The 15,942-nt window shown below is 37.8% G+C and overlaps 1 long non-coding RNA gene across 1 annotated transcript; it reads left to right on the top strand.

Moving 5' to 3' along the window:
* The first annotated feature begins 1,464 nt into the window (after positions 1-1,464).
* On the top strand, positions 1,465-4,490 carry LOC142601534 (uncharacterized). The gene is made up of 3 exons (XR_012835051.1): positions 1,465-1,556; positions 2,044-2,137; positions 4,388-4,490. It is a non-coding gene; the product is annotated as an uncharacterized LOC142601534 (long non-coding RNA).
* The last annotated feature ends 11,452 nt before the right edge of the window (positions 4,491-15,942 follow it).

Genomic DNA, 15,942 nt, shown 5'->3' with positions numbered 1-15,942 from the left:
GGCTTTGGGCAACCTGGGCTAGTGGAGGGTGTCCCTGCCCGCAGCAGGGGGGTTGGAACTAGATGATCTTTAAGGTCCCTTCCAACCCAAACCATTCTATAAGAATGTCCCATTATAATAACACATAAATATAATATGTTGATGAAGTTATGAATTTAGTAATGCACCAAATTTTGTTTAATCAATGACCCATATAAACAATAAATGATGTACATGTGGATTTAATATATGCTGTGTATGTGGATTTAAAGTGTGCTTGAGTAAAATTCATATATATTTGTAGACAGGAATACTCACTTTATTCTTCCGGGTACTCGTCCACTAGTGGAAAAAATGAAAGGATACCCCTTGAAAGTTTTTAACAATCAGATTGTGCAAAAGATGCTTTTCATTTACCAGTCCTTATTTGCTGTTGGAAATGTGAGTATATAGCCACAAAGGCCAGCTGTTTTCTTCTTATGGCATTAGCCTTGTTTAAAGTATTTCTGGGACAAATTTCCCAGAATTTTCCTACTGGTTTTTCATTTCATTACATAAAATACTCATAACTCCTCTTCCTTGATGAGGTGGCAAAACATCCAAATATACTGGCTGATTTTTGAGATCAATTTCTAGCTCTCCTTTTCTTCACTGTCCTGAAATGCATCTTTCTGCCTACTAATTACTAAAAGGATATGCAATCTGAGAGTATCGGACGTTTCTGTGTTTCATTTAAATTAGACTGAGGCTGCAGTGAAAAAGTGGATGATGATGATGCTTGGCTGTTCTCTTCTTTCATCCTGATGTACTTGGGGGAAGAAAAAAAAATCTCCTTTGCCTGTGTGGGACTGGTTTGTTTGCGTGCAGGTTTGTGTGTGTGCATACATATCTGCATATGCCATACAACGAGGGAAAACACTGCGTTAAAGATACTAAACTTAGTTTCTTTACTCTTTTTGGTTGGATGGGATTCACATTTCAAAATCATTCTCTATATTGACATCAGTGAGAAATTTTACTGTGTGATCTAAAAATCATGTGATTTAAGAGCAGTTTGGAGAATTAAAGAAAATATCAAAAGCGGCAGGACTGGCCATGAACTTACAAAATTTGCCGTACTGCGTGGATGTACTGGTGTGTCTGCCATTGGATGACTGGAAGAGAACTATCGTGGTGTTATAGTCCTTTTCTCACCCTTGTCCTGCAACTGAAGCTTGGTCTTCCGCTTACTGTTATGGGAAACTGCCCCTCAGTTATCTTTATCTTTGAGATTGTCTCCCCTTCAAGTGCTGTGTTATTGGTGAATAAAGGCAGAGTGTGAAATTCCCATCCTTTGAACTCCAGTTTGAAGATGAAAAAAAATTCTTGAAGGGAAGGAGTATATTTTCTAGAGCAATAGTGAAATTATAGGATTATTGTTTTCAATCCCATTACATCTCTGGGCAGACGGGTCCAATCCATGAAGGAATTTATTTCTGTTTTGGCAGGAAACTTCATCTGGATTTAATCTTGATATGGGACACAGTAATACAAGAGATAGACAAGAATGAATTGTGATGGCCGGACTAAGAAGAAAGGTAAAAAGAAAACCAGTGAGAGTATCTTTTTATAAGCAAGCAGGGCAGAGAGCTGTAATGAGTAAGTGAGAAGAGCACAATAAGAGGTTTGGAAAATGCATTTTGTGGAAAGGAAGACTTCTATTTTAAAATACTTTTTATATTACATTATGTATCTGGCAGAACTTCTGATTCTTCTAGCTTTAATGAGAACGCAAGCCAATGTCCAGAGTCTCTGTAAACTAAAAATCGATCCTTTGCAGGGTTTCCCTCCTCTGTTCTTGCTCATTCTTTTCCTTGAAATTCCAACATGTTTTTTATAATATTATGTTCTGACTTTTGAATTGATGATAACAAGGGTCTCTTGCCTTTCTGTAGCTCTCAGATGCTAGCTGATGCTTTTATAATGCTTTTTATCTTTCTTATACTTTCCAGACATTAACTAATTAATCTTAACAACACCCTGTCAAGGAGGTAAAATAATTCAGTGATGTTATTTGCAGATGAGGAATCAAAAGGAGGGAAGGGAAGCAAATGGTTCAGAAAGATGGTACGGTTGGGAATAAAGGCCACTGGTATATGCAGAGCTGCCTGGCAATCAGGTAACTGTAACATATTTCTCATGTTTAAAAAGCTGTTCCGATTCTTTGCTCCTAAATGTAATTTTTCTTTCCCAGTTTTTAATTCTCATTTGGTTTAAAAGCAAGAGGATTGGGCTTATGACTAAGTTGGCAAATTTTAGGCAACTTTTTATTAAAGACAACCTTGTTCACTATAAGGATCTCTGGCGTTCTTCCAGTGCTTTTGAGACCATTTTAAGATTCTCTTACAACGTAAAGGCTTTCTTAATTATTATGCTGTTCATTTTGCCATACAGTATACTACATTAAGTTTAATATTCCCCTCATCTGTCTCTTGGGGAAATACAGTAACAGTTATGAGAGTGATATCTACTGAACCATATTTTAAGTAATCTTTATGCACTTTAAGTAACTTTCCAAAAAGGAGGTTAAACAAGTGAAAAAATGGTATTGTCAGAGGAATAATCTTTAATAAAGGCAGGAAATAAAATATGGTTTTTAATATATCACATAAGTAAGAAGGCATCTACAGTCAACTTCAGTTACAAAGGAAAAAAAAATCCTACTCTAGCAATATATGGAGAAGTGAAATACCATCCTCACTTTCAGATGGCCTCATCCTTCTTAATTAACAAATTTGCTAGGGATTTATCAGGTCTTAGAAGACTGATAGAGATGCTCATTTACGTAGAATAATTTTTGTTCTAGTTAGCTAACTGTTACTCCACTTGTAGACCCTCAATAAATCCGTGGTGGACGTGCCCCAGGTGCATACTGAGCAGATACATTTTTCCAAGGGGGAAAAACATTTTCCTCCTGTCCTTTCCGTTCACCTAGTGTTTGTGTTTGCAGTGACAGAGCTTGTCCATACACTACTGAGGGAAAGGCTATCAGAACTTAGGTTTTAAAAAGATTTTCTGTCTTTAGATTTGAGATATATTATGGTGTTGTTTTTTTAATTTTTTCTTTTAACTGCTTTGAAAGATCTGTAAAACCTTTCCCTTCCTCGATCCTTCTCCCCCCACCTCCCATTTCCCCAGGAAAAAACCCACTCTTTCTAGATTAGAGTCATTTTGTTGCCCAAAATAGCCCACGCTTCTCAGCAACCCTCACTTTCCCTCTTGTCTCAGTTGTTCTCCACCACCACTATGTTTTTAAATATAGGCTTGAGTACCTGCCAGCTGCATACCCAACCCTCAAAGCCCAGTCTGTGGGGGGATCATCTTTCTGCCTTCACTTGCAACCAGTGAGCAAAAAGATCCTGGAACAGTGGAGGATATTTCATATTTTGAGTTCTATTATTTAATTTAATCTCCTCTTTGCTTACTTGGCAAGGCAGCTGATCCACCAAGAACTGCACTTGTCAGATGTTTTGTAACTCACTGTGGTTAGAAGGAATTGATCTTGTGCCCCTGGAGGCTTAAGTTGAGGATGCTTTACTTCATAATCTTTCCTAGGTCTCCAAATAAAACAACAAGAATTTCAGACTTGCTTACAGTAGTTCTGCTGGATCAGTAAAGCAGCTCGGGCGTAGACAGCTGTTTTCTTTTTAGGATGTGGGAGAGTTGAATCATGGAGTGTGAGGGTAAAATAATTCCATGATAGAGGCTATTAGGGAAAATTTATCTTAATGGAAGGAGACAATTCCAAACAGGATAAAGTGGGTTGTTATGGCTCTAGGTGAACTATCAAAGATGATAATTTGACAAATTTTCTTCTTTGCTCCATTTGTATGATCCTGGTGAACAGACTTGTGTGTTTTGTTCTGTTGGGTTTGGTCTAGCTATGTGCTACGAACAGGTGAACATGATCTCAACAGTGAAACGTTTGCACCTGAACAAATTCTATCAGGAACAAATCAGTTCAGCTGTTTGCTATTTGGTATTTCTGGTCTGTCCTTCATGCCCATTGGAAGTTGCCTTCTCTGCTGATTTGGCGTGACGGAAACAAATGAGAAGTCAAGACAGCCACGTGAGCCCCTTTGCTGAGATCTGTCCCTGAAGTATCTGTTCAACTGTTTGTCTTTCACTTCCTGCAAATATTCAGGAAACAGCAGAGGTATGCATTCACAGAGAAGTCTAAATGTAGCAAATACTATAAATGAGAAATTGCTTGTAGATATTAGAATTGTACAGGACTCGTGGTCTTGAGAAAGTATCCTTCTGGCTTGCATAAATGTGTGCAATAATTCAATGGACTGGAGAGGAGAGGCATCCTCTAACCTTCATGTGTGCCATGTTCTACTCACATGTTCTGTTTTCCTTTGCACAGGAACAACCAGCTTGGTTTGCTGTGGCTTCTCAGCTCAAGAAATCCATGCTGATTGGGATAGGGGCATGATTTCGACCCAGCTTCTTGCAGCCTTTTTTAGAGGTGAGTCAAGTCCTATATGCCTGAGCATGGAGATGCAGATGATCCCTGAGTTTTTTATTTTTAATTTTTGAAGTGTGGAAGGAATGGGAGAAGAGCCTCTTTGTCCTGCAGCAAGGGGTAAGGTCAGATGGTCTAATATACAGCCATCTTTTGGCTCCTTACATATTTAAAAACATTGAAAGCTCTTTAAACTACCCATGTGGCAGCAGATGTGATTAATGAGAAAAGGTCAAGTACTGCACTGATAACATCATAGAAATTGATAGAAAAGGCCTGTTAAGTCATCTTGTCTATCTCCTTGCCAGCACAGGATTATTCCCTACAGTATATTTTCTAATGCTCTGTTCACATTGTATAAGAGAATCATGAGTTTTATGGCTTTGGCCTTTTGACAGTACGCACTTTATGGAACTTACTGGTTGTTTTAGAGGTCTGAGTAAGACCGTGCTTCATTGCCTGGAATTGGAGCAGAAATGTATTAGCAAAAATTACTTAGAATTATGTAAGATTTTAATTAAAATTGCTAAAATACACAAGGGCAAAGCTGAGCCATAGCAGATGAACTTTGCAGCTGACAGTTCTTTAGCTGCAGACTGTCATTTAGTTTTTCTAATAAACTATACGATGTTTAAAGTAAAATAATATCTGTGGTTCTCTCTCTCTCTCCCCCTCTCCCCCTCTCTGTCCCTCTCCCCCCCCTCCTCTTTCCACTTTGATATCTTCCTGTCTTTCATTTCTGTCCATCTGGAGCTGGAGTTGAATGATGGTATATGATTTGTATAGACTTGTATCTCTCCCCCTGGATCATAACCTTCTAACTGATTCCCTCAGCTCCTGGTGCTTACTCATACTCTTGCTGCTCCTCCACCCTGATTTTCTCCCATGCTTTTGTCTGTTTCCCTTTACTCTGTGGGCTCTCATTCAACCTAATTTTCTTCTTTGGTTTTAGAAAAGGAATGTATTAGTTTTCAGTTAAGAGTTTTTCACTTCATAATTTTGATGTTTGTCTTTTTTTCTTTTTGTCTCCCCCCCCGGGCTAAAATACTGTCATCTTGCTCCAACAGAGAAAGAATTAGAACTGCTTATCTTGCTGTGAAATGGAAAGACTCTGTTCCAAGTCGCCATCCGGAAGTTTCTGGCAGTGAGAAGAGGTGTTAACAGCTGCCGTGAAAGGGCTACTGAACTTGGTATTAGTACAGAGGTTATTTCTGCCTCAGCAATGTGTATAATTTGCTAAATTAATTAAAAATGTATTTGCTTCCCTCAAGAAAGAGCAGAGTACATCCACATGGAATTTTGCTCTGTGAATGGAACAAAAGAAAGCAAAACTGAAGCAGAACAAGAAATTCTAGAGCAGAGTACAAATATGTTGAAATATTGCCTTGGGCTACAAAAATGACTCCTGAAATGGGCGCTTATTTTTCATGCACAATGTTTAATATTTAGTTTTGGTTACTGATCCTATCAAGGCAAAAGCTTGTTGTAGCCTTAAGCCACAGTGTAATTCAGCTCAGTGCTCCACTGTTGGAGTTTTCATTACAAAGATGTATTTTGACATTCTAGAGTGAGTGCACCCGTAAGGAGTGTTTCACATATAAATTATAGGTCCTTCAGCTTACAAAGCAGGGGCAGACTGCAGCTGCTTCAGGGAACTTCACCAAAACCTCAGAATTTTAGTGAAGCTAAATTGAAACTCCTTGTTTGCACGGTGCAGATCCCAGGAAAAGTTTCTTAATGATATCCTTTAAAAATATGGGGAACTTTGTTCAGGGTGAAAAGTCTCCAAAGTCAGAAACGTTTATTTGCCTTAACCATAAACAAAAGTATGAAAATCTTGTATGAGAAAGATATGAAAATGTGGCATTTCTCTGAAGGTAAAATTGTATACTATAGTAATGCTTTTTCTTTTTTCTAGGTTTTAATTAGAGATCTCCATGGTGCTCTGGTTAGCTCAGGTGTGAAGTCTTGAAACTTTAGAAACAGCAAGCAGTGCTAATGAAATCTGACGTGTTTCTGGCTGTTGGCAGTGCCCACCCCTGCACCATGTATATGCCTTCCTCTTTCTTCCTGTGATCACTTTAAAGATTTCCCACTCCAGCCCACCAAAACACTGGTGAAAAATGGGAAGGAACTGATCTCATTGACAGAACCACAGAGTCTTGCTCTGGGTGCAAGTGTTGCCCGTGTGGAAGGAATTAAAATAATGCCTTACATCTTGCTTTTGGTAAGTAAGCGATTACTTGTTAATCCCGCTCTAAAGCATCACTCACCAATACCTCTACAAAAATCTGTGCCTCTCTGGAAGATAATTGGAAAATAGGCTGTAGTTAGAGCCATAACCCGTATTAGTTTGTTGCTTATAGCAAAGAGATAATAATGCTACTGGATTACTACTTTCTGAAAGACAGAAAAAGCTCTATGGTTTGGCATGAAGACTCTTAATTCCTGAGCAAAAGGCAGCATATAGAGTTTTATTACCTTACAGATTAATGAAATATAATATGACGAATGCCATACTGTGGTGACAGTGTAGCCCCTATGTTCATGAAATGGCACTTTTTTCAAGTAACAGCCCCACCTCCGACCTTGCACTTTGGATTTTCTAGAGATCTAAGCCAAAATGGCTTTTAATGGGGGGGAAGAGATTGTTTTGATTAAACAGAAGCCAAATATGAAATTAAAGAAAGAATTTAGAGGTTGCTATTATATTTTGGCAAAGATATTTCCTTCAATTTTTAACTTTTTATTTAGAGACAGCTACAGTTTTTAACACTTACTCTTATCTACAGGGAAAGGCCTAATATTTGAAATAGCGCTTGGGATTTATAGGAAGAAATACAACATGCCTTTTCTTCTAGAAATAGAAGTCAGGACTGCCACGATGGCAGACTAATTCCATCTAGTTCGTTATCTCATTTTTGACATCTACCAGCCTCAACTATTCGAAGTGCTAGAACTCAGTTTTATTCAGCTGCAGCATATTCCGTCCCCTTGCTTAGATGTCATCCCATCTGACTTTTATAACCACATTTATCCTTCTCCCACTCAGGGTTAGATTGTACTTTGTGCCATAGCTCCAAAGTAGGATACTGAGGGTCAGAGTGTGTCAAAGAAGTGTTTCAGAGCTTGAAGAGACGCTGCCTGCCCAGGACACCCACAGCTTTTCCTGTTTCTCTTTCACGTGAAGTTGATTAACTTCAGTTCTGTTTGCTGTAGGGCTGGCTGGAGTATTTTAAGTTTAGGCTGGTGGTGACTTAAAAAAGATGTGCCGTTAGTCTCTCTTAAGAGGATCACAGTCATGACCTTGACCCTTGGTTTTCTTTAAAGCTTTTAGGACTCCTAGTTGTGTGACCAGGCCAGGGATGTAAGGCTTTTTTTCCCCCCCCTTCCAGCTTTCAATTTCTAGCCATTAATAACACACCCAAAACTTCTTGCAGTTTTTTCAAACCTGCAAGATGTCTTGTAGACCATGTGAGAAGTGGTGCTTCCTTGCACAGAGGAGAAACTTGAGACGAAGTTTCGTAAGGAGTGTCATCTTTAGACATGGCACCAGTGTTCAGATGTACGGACCAGAAGACCAAAGCTAGGGCAGGTTGGAAAGATCTCAGATAAACAATTTAAATTTTCCCACTGATTTCTCAAACTGGTGTTGCTGGCTGCAACAGCTCTTCCAGTCTTTCCTGGTAAACCTAGAACAGATGGTAGCATTTTGGCAATTAAAAAAATCTTCCAGGCAGCAAGTTTTATACTTGAAATCTAGTATGTCTGTTGCAGCCAAATAGTTCTGTGGAATTTGTTTCACTTTTTAATGATTTGTGCCTGTTAAAATAGGCAGATTTGACATCTTTGTAAAAGCCATGGCTAGCAGATCCATGCTATGGGATTTACCCCTGTAAGTGTCCTAAAACTTGATACAGATGGCTTTAATAGTGGTTATGGTGTTTCCTGGGTAGCAGTCCTGCCGGCAGGGAGAGAGCAGGAAGCTCCCCAGCACCTCCAGTGATCACTGGTAGGTGTCTTGCAGTGTTTATTATTGGGAGTGGTAAGAATAAAAGTACACCATACATATCCTGTGCTCTGTAAAAAGAAACTGGTTTGGATTTAGGTTTTGGTTTTGTGATTTTAATCTGGAATGTGTATTGAATTTTTCTGCTGCTTTGCATAGCTGAGCTGCATAGCTGAATTAAAAAAAACAAAAACAACTTAGCAATAAAAAACCTTAGGAATAAATGGACATGGGGACAACTATCCACTTGTGCCTCCAAGGCAGCTCCTTCAGATAAGGACTGAGATTTATTGGCAGCTGAGACTTTACTGCAGAACCTTCTCTGGGGATAAACTCTTGTTTTCTTTTGGCGTTGTCGTCTTTTGGCATTTTCACTGTTTTAGCACTTCTCACAAACACATGTTATTTTTTAAAGACTGTTTTCTAGCATGCCTGAAGGAGGACAAAATTTAGGTGTTTGCTGAGAAAAGCAACAAAGAAAAGATTAAAATGAGGTGGGTTTGCAGACCCATATCTCTTCAAAATCGGTTCTGTCACTTGTGTACGTACAATACAGAAGAAAGCACGGGGACCTGCGGTCAGTGACAGTGCTGCTGCACATCGGAACATTTTTCTACCCCATTTAGCAGTAATTTCCTAGATGAATGGTGCTCTCAGAATCTGTGCTGAATGTAACATGGGAGTTAGGAGGAACTTTGTAAACAAAGGAAATGGAAAGTTTGGTTAAGATATTATTGGCTAAGAGAAAAAGGCTTATTACCAGTCTGAGTTTGTTTTGGGTTCTTAGTCAGCTTGGAATTAAAATGTAGGTTTTCTCTGACTGGAAATATAATAGGAAAACACTGAAAATTTCCTCTACATAGCAACATTGGAATTCAAATGTCTGGTGGCATTCCATGGTTGGTTTTTTTTTTTTGAGAGTGATAAATTTTGTTGTTAAAAACACTGGATTTTAGAATATACATTTCAAAGAGCACGCAGGCTGGCCTTGGTTTCGTATGTTTTTATGCTAATGCACAAATGGTCCGGTTGTCTTTAAAGCATCTGGGTCTCTGTAAATGTGCGCTCAGTGGCAAGAGGGTGAAACAGCAGAAACTTTAACCTGAAATTGTAGGTGGAAAAAATGAGATGGAGAATCAACCTTAAATCATGATAAATGTGCTCATGTCTGAAAGGTAACAGCAAAAACACATGCAGCAGCAAGAATCTTCAGAAGAAAACCAAAGAAAGTACAAATGGAAAAAATGAGTATTTTACTGAAAGTTCCAGGTTCTGGAATAAATAAGATTAGAACGTTATACATAAGCATGCTATGAACAAATTTCCTTAAGTCTTAGTTTACAATGGACTTGATCTAAAAGAACGCTTCAAAGAGTGTACGGCTTTCAGATTATGGTGTGGGGTAAATGTTTTCATTTAAAGCTTCTCTGCCAGTTAGCTTTTGGCTTAAGTTTTGAAGCTTTTAATATCTCTACCACTGGAATTCTCTAACAAAGCATGTTCTAGATAATCTTGATATCTGTAGAAGGAAAATGAATTTATTAAATGAGAAAATGGAGTCTATAAATGGGATACTCATATGCTCTAGAAAATAATGGGCATTTTACTGGGAGTTTTACCATGACTTAAAGCTTTACATAGGCATGTTCTGCTCAGATACTTTGACAAGGCTATGGGAATAAGAGGACAGTGGAGATAACAGTTTTTCCCTTTTATTGTTTCTTATAATTAAAATACTGGGTGCGTGCTCTTAGAAATCCTCTGAGAGGCTGCTTCTGTGAGTTTTGTATTTCCAGCTTTTACCTACGGTCTAGTAATCTTGATTATAGTTTCAGATGCAGCTTCTGGCTGGAATTGTGATCCTTCTGGGGAAAGAGTAGAACTGAAATCACTGAGAAAAAGGCATGTGATTAGCTGTCTGCTTTGTGTGTCACCTGTGTGGGGCTGAGACTTAACATAATTCTCTGTTACTTTTATCAGATTTTGATCCTGGTGTAGTGTCATCAATGAATTACTCTAAGAAAATTCTACTTAATCTGATGGCTTTATGTTAGGAGAAAAGGTTTTGTGGTGGTTGTTTTATTTTCAAACAAGGACATCATTGAAGCCTTCATTGACTTCTTATGTAATAGATTTTGTTACCATGGAATTGCTTTTCCTTGACTTCAGCAAATATTTATTTCTGGTGCTTGACACTTAATTACTATTTTCCCCCTTTGGTTTCCTAAGGGTAAATTGTGTTTGAATCACTCGTGGGAAATTTTGTTAAGTCATTAGTGCTATCACATAAGCTCTTAAGGACTGAAATGACTCTTGAAAATGGTATTTAGCAATTAAAAAAAGTTTACTTTTGTAAGAAGACAAATGTTGGCTATATAATTGGAAGAAAAGAAAAGGAGTTTCCACTTTCATTGCTATGTATTCCGCAAAGGACAGAGACTTGATGTCGTTCATGTGGTCTGCAACTGTCATAAAGCCATATGACAGCCAAATAATGTGAAAGTTGAATACATATGTACATATTTTATTTTCACTGTGCTAGGAAAGAAATGTTATTTGCACCTTGAAACAGCCTTACTGCTCCAGTGGGGATTTAGTCAATCTATAAACTATGCTAAATAATTTCCCAAAGAAGCTGTGTGAAGCAGTAAGTGTATAAAATCAATCTTTTTCTAGTGCTTCCTGTGTCCTAACTGGACACTTTCCTGAAACAGAGGTAGAACATTAATTTGTAACATCTAATTGTGCATTCAGTTAAATGATACAATCATTTTAGGATTTTTTTCTTTTTCTTCTCTTCCTTTGCTAGCTCGCTCTCATCCTCTATTAAAAGTTCCGATAAACAGACAGCAGATCTGCCAGCTCTATTGTTGTTCATGGGATGTACTGTTAGAAGTTGGGAAGCTTCACACCCTAGGCTGGCGCTCTGCAGATGTGGGTGGGTCCAGCCACGTCTACGTTAGCAAATAATTTGGTGCAAGAGGGATGTTTAAGTTCATGGAAGGAATTGATGCTGAGGGCTCTGCATTTACCTGAAAACTGATTTTGAGGGTTTAGCTTTGTCCCCAAGAAAACACTTCCTTAACTCTCTTGGGGTCTGAACCTTCCCAAAGAACAAGTCCTTGGGTTGTGCCCTTTTGTCCCTAGTTGTGCCAGGCACGTGTGTGGTACTACTTCCAGAGTGGGGCTTCCAGTTTGGTTTCATTAGAAGGGAAGCTAGCTCAAGCTTACCCAAAGTGCTCTAAAAAAAAAATGAACCAAAGTATGCAAGTGTGGATGGTAAGGGGATTCACTTGCAAACCATGATACTGCTGCAAGCCAAAACAATAATATAGATGCAGGCTTGCACTCCTTCCTTCCAAGTTTGTTGTTTGTTCTTTTTTTTTTTTAAAAAAGTCTTGATAATATCTGTAATTTTCTTTCTCTGCAAACATGATACATTTTCATGTGGGTAGAGAAGTGGATGAGAGGTAAGGAATTTTTGGCAGTACTAGATCTGTAATTCTATTTAGCTGTACATCTGTTCTCTTTTAACTGAGGACCTTCTTAAATTTACAATTAATATTTTATTTCAATTTTTATAGATTTCTACAGTCTGTTTGCTAAAGTTCCCTTGAATAGGGAATGTTCACGGCCGTTTAGAGATTTATTAGTAGTCACAGCAGATTTTTAGATGGTAAATCATGACATTCATTCATTATTGATGTCTTTTGAAAAGTACAAAAGTAACACTCTATTGAGCATTAAATGTTTTTACAAAGTATGATTTTTGTATAGCATTTAAATCCTCTGTTTTCCTTCTGAAGACATCTTGAACGTTCACATTAGAAAAATAATATTAAATGTGAATCCTTTGGAGCTCTTTACTAAATATCTCCATTTTCAGAGTTTTTATTTATTGGAATTAAGCTTAACCAAAGCTAGTAAGCTTGAGATGAGGGCCTGAAAAAAAAAAGCAGGATCTACTTGCCATATTACATGCTTTTTTTTCAAAGAACCTGGTATTCTTGCTGAATTGCCCCATAACTCAGATTTAGTCTTCATGTCATCACTTCTGTCTGAGGGAGTGTGAGAACACAAATGGCTGCCAAGGAGAGGTGGCACAGGCTGGTACTTGTTCGCTTCAGCATTGATGTCATGAGGGCTGGCAGAAAGTGAAGTGTTTTTTTCCATTAAGAGGTGAGACTTTTTCTCTAGGGGTTGCATGTCATTTCAGGTGTATTGTAATTAAGACCTTCAGGTCCTTAGAAGTATTATAAACAGAACATTTGGGGCTTAGCTCTGCTATCTGTATAAGACTTCTGTGTGTTTTGTCTAATAGTATAACTGCTGTGGTTATTTATTTGATCATCACCGTTTATATCCAAAGGCAAATTGTTCTTTTTATCCCTCCAGACCAGGAAGTTCTTCCCCCTTCCTTCTTTGTTCAGATATTCCTCTTTCCTCTGTTCTCCTCATTCCTGTCTTAGGTGATCTCTCCTGTATCATGGCCAAGGCAAGACAATGGCGTTGCTTGGGGACTCTCCAACTGTTGTGTTTTGATCTGAAGACTGTCTTGGTTCAGTCTTTTGTCCAGTGCCTTCCATGGGGACAGGTTTACATCGAGATGGGATTCAAACTGACTTGTGGGCCTTCAAGCCTTAGCTCGTTTAACTTGCTGCTGCGTGGTCGTCTGTTGAAGCCATTCAACAAATACCATGTGGAGAGAGGGATTTAGTACTTGATGTGTATTAATATGATCATGCAAAGATGCACTTCAGCTTCTGGTTTTCAGTGTTTCAGTTTGTTTAGGGTTTGCAGTAACATGGATAGACTTTCTTCAGTTGTTTGTGATAATTGATTAATAGAATGAAAATAAAATACTTCCTACACAGTGCATTTCCTTTGTTGTTAGCAAGTACTCTTGCTCTAAATGGAGAATATTTGAAACTTTTGATTAAGAGCAAACAAGTGTTTATAAGAATATATGAGAATTCTTTTCGCTAGTACGGTTGTATCATGTGTCTCGAAAGAATAGTTTAGATGAAAACATTATGATTATGCATTCAGAAATGTGCTAAGTTTTTCAGGTTAAGAGCTAGGCAACTTGCAACCTAAGACATCAGTACTGCTGTGAGTTCCACATAAGTGGTGCTAATCCATTTGTGCTGCATTTAAGGAGCAGACGCTGCTGAAACATAACACAAGTGAGATATAAAAATGGACTAAAGGTGACTATGAAGACCATGGAGAGAACAATTGCATCAAGGAGATTATATTGTTATTCATATGTGTCCAGAGATGTAACCATCAAAGACGGTTAACTTTCATCTCTTGCTGGCTTCTTTGCAGTCTTTTTTTTTTTGTTGGTCAAGGCAATAGATGCTTCTCCTGGGAAATAGTATAATGGGTAAAGAATGGCTTGGGAAGTAGATTTGGAAAAGTGTGTTGTGTATTTGAGAGAGCATGAAAGAATAAAATTTCAGATGGTTAAGTGCTTATTCTACTTGTATTTTTCCAACTGTGAATCATTTAGCATCTAGATCTTGATCTGACAATCCTTTTGGTGTAACTTCAGTGGCACTTTTGGGCGTGAAAAGAATATACGGATGGCTGTTACTAAACTATGGAAAACAGATGACTAAAACTTCATGATTTGGTACTTTATGCATTTTGAATAACACTGTCTTTTCTATTCCCCTTGTGATATTAAGAATCATAACTTTTTTTCATTTAAATTCACACAGCATACTCCTACAGTCTTATGTCTCCGATCACCCACCTGATCTAACCTTATGCATCCTTTTCCGTGTGTAGTCTAATCTCAATTAACTTGCAGATTAATTGGGTCATGGGGGAAGGGATGCTTTGTTGTAATATTTCTGTCACTGAAAGAATTTCAGTTAGGTATGGACAAGACCTTTTTTAGCAACCGATTCTTGCTTTCTAGGGTCTTTTTCAGACCAGAAATCATGCTGAACAGAATGGTGTGTCTCATTCCAGTGTGTGGATTGGTGACTAAGTTAAGATGTGTTGAGGAATATTTATATCCTCTATGAAAAGCTCTGACCCTGGGATATTCCTGTTGTCTGCTTGTTCATAGAATAATGAAAAGTTTGGTGGTTTCCTCCAAATTGTACATATTGGCAGAACGATCTGAGATGCAGAGTTCACACAGCATGTGGTGTGAACTGCCTTGTTTTCCCATTTTAGAGTGCAGTTAGGATACTTTATGATATTTTGACTGCATATATTTGATGTTGTAAACGGCTTTTAAGACTGCCATGCCTTTGTAATGTGCTGATGTTACCTTATTAGTAGCTGTTTTTTTTTTTTTTTCCACAGAAGCATTTAGCTTATTGGCATTTGTTTTTACTGCTGACTTTTTTTTTCAACATTAACATGTTGCTATGCAATTTCACTAGAAAAATGTTATGGTAAGCTGACTGAAATGTCATCCTGTCTTTATTTCCCTACAGGTTTTATGAGCTTAAATAAGCACCTGAATAAGCTTTTGACATGTGTCAGATAATGTAATTTTACAACGTTATTACATGGTTGTTTCAGTTGGCACTTCATGCAACAAACTGTTTGTACGGCTGTTTGCCTTTCTGGAGAATTTTAAAAATAGTTCTGAACTACAATGTAAACATATTTGTAAGAAGTATAATTATTAAGTTATTTTTACCAACTAATTTTGGACCAGAGATGGTTGGCTATGGAGTATTTTTTCTGATACTGGTTTATGTTTTAGTGATTTACTGTATGAAAAAATTAATGGTGGAAATACTTCATATTTACCCAGTTGGGCAGACAAATGCCCTTCTCATCAGATTTCTTATTAATAGTTCTTAAGAAAGCCAATTTTTTGTTGGCCAGGGTTCATTTTTTCCCCTTTCCCATTGGCTATTCCTAGGGAAACTTATTTCCAACCTAAAGAGCACTAGTCACATTTAAATGACATATGCATCGTGATTTTTAATCTAAAATACATCACAGAGGCCAAACCTTATCCATACTATATTTCCATTCCTTGATGTTCATCGTCTTTTCTTGAATTTTTTAATCTATGAAGTACATCAGAAACAGCTTAATAAAGCTTCTAGCTACACTAGCTGAAAACAAGGGAAAACATTACTATGGTTTGTTTCTCAGACTGCTACCAAATAATTTAATTTGAACATGGATATATAAGATCTTGTAGACAGTGATGAAAGTGAGAAAGGGGGTGGTTTGGCAACTGATTTTTTCAAACTTCATTGGATGCAATTTAATCTGGGGTGGGGGGAAGGTGCTGGATGAAGTAGGAGAAAGATGATCAGAATTGCAGTACAGTTGACTAACCATATCCTTCCTGTGAATGAAGGCTGCAGTTTTTTCACAGATCCATGCATTTACTCATGAAAATGTGTCTTAATGAAAAGGTCACTCATGCTGTCTTCATTTCCTCATCAGTTAGGGCTTCATT

This window comes from Balearica regulorum, chromosome 4, assembly GCF_011004875.1.
Source record: "Balearica regulorum gibbericeps isolate bBalReg1 chromosome 4, bBalReg1.pri, whole genome shotgun sequence".
NCBI lineage: Eukaryota > Metazoa > Chordata > Aves > Gruiformes > Gruidae > Balearica > Balearica regulorum.
The sequence above is the reverse complement of the archived record's forward strand: the minus strand, read 5'-3'. Positions and strand labels throughout refer to the sequence as shown.